At 39.5% G+C, this 4,554-nt stretch overlaps 1 long non-coding RNA gene across 1 annotated transcript; it reads left to right on the forward strand.

The window, feature by feature from the left end:
- The first annotated feature begins 900 nt into the window (after positions 1-900).
- LOC124293517 lies at positions 901-3,871 on the forward strand. The gene is made up of 3 exons (XR_006903369.1): positions 901-1,064; positions 1,213-1,461; positions 2,617-3,871. It is a non-coding gene; the product is annotated as an uncharacterized LOC124293517 (long non-coding RNA).
- The last annotated feature ends 683 nt before the right edge of the window (positions 3,872-4,554 follow it).

Consider the following 4,554-nt stretch of genomic DNA (forward strand, 5'->3'; position numbering starts at 1 on the left):
TCTTGCTGAAAAAATCGCACGGTGTAAACGTACCTTGATGGATTTGATTATCATATGAACGGTTCAGTGACAGAGTAGTCTAACCCACATTATCGATAAGGCTGGCTTCAACCATCCTAACCCATTTAAAAGGAACCTCATCGATCATATGGGTTGTGCTACTCTGGCACTGAACCCTTCATATAATATTAGCGTCATAGATCGCTGTATACAGATACTGCATATTATTTGATATCTTATTTATGTACCAAGGGCAGGAAAAAAAAATTGCCCTCCGTGAGAACGGTCACAGACCCCGGTCATTTCGGCCACCCTGTACAGAAAGAGGTCTCGTGTAGCCTTTCGAATAACCAAACAAGAAATTTCGTCATCTCGATTAACGGTTGCCTTGGATAGTTTTACGTATCGCAAATACCTACGGACACACGTGTACGTTGCGTAACCGAACCATTTCTTTTACGAATAGTATTTGAAATCACGGTAAAACGAACTAAGCTCCAAAGGAATTTGAAGTAGATACCCCGTAAATAATAGTCTAGTAAAAAATAACTCTGAAGCCCGAAAGGCGCCATGTGGTGGTGGAATTTATCGGCAATATTTCACTTGGTTTCAATATGTCACAGTTACATCTGAAACATAGCTGTAACTTCCTATAAAAAGCTTCATAGATGTCCCAAGTCTGTGAGCAATATATCGTATAGGAGTAGTACTGAAGTCAGTCGCTATAATGAAAACGTTCTTCGTGGATGAAAATCTATGCATCTATGCATTTGGAAACCATTTCTTAATCGTTTTTACAAGTAACTACGCCAGTATCGTATAAATAATATAGTTCAATTTATAACCATCGCATCGTCATTATATCCCTGACAAGAAATACAACATTCTTATTTTCAGACTGGATGAAATTCGCCTTCGAGTATTGTTCAGATTCCACGCCCTTAGTCGGTCTATTGACGGTAATATAAATTGTCAAAAGTAAAAGCAGCAACAAAATATTTCCACGCAAGCCTGGTTAACCGAAGTTGTAATATACTACAATACTCATGAACGGATGATCACGTGTGAGTTTCAAAGTTTTCGAACTATGTAACGTATACTTTATATTAACTCGATCGCTTGTTATAACTGCATAAGTGAAATATGAACGCATGCGTATGAAGATTGTGCACGATGATGAATTCTTCAGTTAAATTTTTAACCGACTTCCAGACCTGCATTCTGCTGTACTGGCAACATTGTTTACCAACAAATTCCGATAAAATACTTTTCTTCTGACATACTAATGGATTTCTGCGACATGACAAATGCTTCACGATCAGTGTACGAGTATGTAAAAACTTTGCAGCAGCAAAGAATGGAGTTTCTCCAAGAAATACGTATGCATTCACACGTAAACAACGAGCACATGCGAGGCTGAATCGCCTGACAAGTGATAGCCGACATGTGTGAAGGCATATGGTGAGTAATCTACGAATATGTCACACGTAGTAGAGAGCTTGACAGAAGGTGAGACTTTCTGGCCAGTGAACACTGCGTACGCAGATTGCATGCACGTGACTTAATGCCGAGATCGGTATATTATAATGTGCAAAGTTGAAAATCTTCTCAGAGGAATCACCGCGCCGTGTTTATTAAGCATTAGGTACATATGTATCCGTTAGTTTTTCTTCAGCACGCTGCTTAGCCTGATTACACGACACGTTCATTCTTCGCTCGTCACATGTTATGTCATAAAAGCGATAAACATTTAACATATGCACATACAGATGACAGAACGAATAATGCCGATACCTTGACGATTGGAAACGGCCGTTATGATATCTGGCGACACAGTCGGAGGATTAATGTCTCGATTACTAGCCCAGACAGTCGGTAAAAGATGTACGTAATACGCGGTCGTGAGGAAATTTTTTATAAGCTATCCATGTATTGCTTTGTCGGTACCTATGTGCATGATGCACGGTGCGTGTTTCTTTTTTTTTCACACTGTAAAACGATGACCCGTAAGTGACACGCTTGGTCGCTAAATCATTGTTTGACGGGAGATCGAATAATCGGACCACTTGAAAATGAATTTGAAAATCGGCACTGCGAATCACGAGACAGAGAAAGGAAGACTGAATGTTAATCACATTGACCTGCAAACTTTTAAGCAGTAAAATAACGCGAACCGATTAAAAACGAAGTATTTAAATGCGATTAGAGACATATGAAATCACTCGCTTGCAGGGGTTAAATCATTATGCTACAAATGTGGCTGCGGCTGGTTGGATTCTGCACGGATACAGGTAGGACGTGGGTTGCGGTACGCGCAGGTTAGTGTGCATAATTAAGCTAATGCAACATGTATGCGTCGCTGATTATCAGTGGGCGATCCGAAACCGTTGAAACAAGCCGTGCAGGGTAACCTTTGCCTGGCATGTACGCGTCATATACCGGACTAAAGCTTGTCAGATTTCGCAAGTACCGTTCGACACGAATTTCGCAAGAGTACGCGTAAAAATAAATTGCTTTCTAGATACCGAGAGTATCGTGTAATGATTGACGGTAAACTGGGAGAGAGAGAAAGAGAGAGAGGGAACAATGTTTTAAAATGTTTCTATTCTGTTGCAGTGATCCAAAACTGGAACAGGAATTCGGTGATTCGAGTACGAGATACGAGGGCTGCAGGTTAATTGCATGTCTTTTACGACCGCATTCGGAATCTCCGCAGGCTGTTGAAACTGGAGCAATCATCATCAGTTATACTGTTAAGGGCAGTGCGGAATATTGGGAACGAATTTCAAATTTGGGGCGTACAAAAGACGGATGTAAAGTTTAGTCGATGGTTTTAGTATCATAGAATTTTGTTGTTACGAAGTTCAGGGTAGGCTGCATTATGCGTTACCTTCGTTGAAATTTAAAAAAAAACTAATTAATAATTCACTCATACATTTAAACTTACGAATTGATAACCAGTTCAGCTTCTAAATTTGCAAACAAGACTGCGATTGTGAAGAAGAGTAATCGAGTACTCGTAACGTTGTTATTACATTTTTGAAAAAAATGAACGCTCATTCGTCAGATCGCCAGTAGTCGTGTCTCATTTCGTTCGTAATTTCATTACACGTCGTCTGAGGTAAATAAGTCTTCGAAATCGAATTTTTTACTTCTGCTATAAGAGTTCCCATAAATTTCGCGTAGTGTGCATGTTACATAGCGACAATATCCTGCATCTTAAATGCCAAAAGCAGAGCCGTGAAGTTTGTGAAATAGGTTTGTCATTGAAAAATAATAAATTATATATATATATGTTAAGGTTGACATGTGGAGTACGGGTAAAAAAATTTTTTTTCTCCAATTAGACCGTCACTCAATCTAAATTTATGCAAGGTGAATTGGGAATGAAAATATTGGCCCTTGTAGGTAGATGCATACCCTGAATACGAGAGATCTATCTTTGTATAGTAGAATTTGTGTCTACGGAACTCGCCAAGTGGGTTGTGCGTCACGTTTGACCCTCGACAATAGTCGTGCCTTGATCTTTATCTCAAAGTTGACATCTGCATGAGACACAAGATGCGGTAATTTCTGGCTGTAAGCCCCTTAGGCGCTTGCCCTTAATCTAAATTCTGCGCTCATATCTATTTCTCAAGCAAGTACGTGTCAACATTCGATGCCCTGTGCTACCTTTCTGCATGTTACGTTTTTCCCTTAAGGGAGGGGGAGAGAAGGGGCGTAAGCGTAGTCGATTTCGACGCTGTCGTATATATATCGAATTATCCAAGCCGCGTATCTGAAACATAAATAAGGGCATGACAGTCTCGTTATACGTAGAATTCTGAACAAAACCACTCCAATCTATTTTTATTCAACGCAAATGTAAAGAAATGGCGTGATGTTTGCGAAATCGCGATAGTAAATTCGTAAAAATCATGTCATTTCTTCATTTTTACGTTAAATGAAATTACGTTGCAGTGGTTTTGTTCAGAACTGCACGTAGAATGAGGCTGTTGTCCTCTTTTTTGCGTTTCAGATACGTGGACTTGGATAATTCGAGATATATACGACGGCGTTGAAATCGACTAGGGCACCCCCTTAAGTACATCGTAAAAAATCACGCAAATCTTAAGTACACGACTGGTTATACTAACCACGAGTTTCGCAATCAACGGCCTACGAGTCCATGCGAATTCCAGTGGAAAATTTACGAGCGAATAATTTCTACTTTAAATTCGTATAGACAGCGGAAAATATGACATTATTATGCGGGCGACGTTATTTATTCCATGCCTTTGCGGAGTACGGAAACTAGTAGAGGTGTCTTTAAAATTCTGACAAATAATAGAGTTTCAACACTTTGCAGATAAATACCGAACGTTTGGTACGTAAGTTTGCAGCTTGAAATTAAAGTTAATTACACAAACGATAATTACTGATTTGTCGCTTCGCTATCAAATATTGTGCGGTAATTGGAGGAATATTGATACATGTACAGTTACGTGTTATCTTTAATGATTTTGCCAACGTCAGAAGAGCAGTGCTTCGGTAAAAAATGATATTATACGCGGG

Source organism: Neodiprion lecontei, chromosome 3 (assembly GCF_021901455.1).
Source record: "Neodiprion lecontei isolate iyNeoLeco1 chromosome 3, iyNeoLeco1.1, whole genome shotgun sequence".
In the NCBI taxonomy this organism is placed as follows: domain Eukaryota; kingdom Metazoa; phylum Arthropoda; class Insecta; order Hymenoptera; family Diprionidae; genus Neodiprion; species Neodiprion lecontei.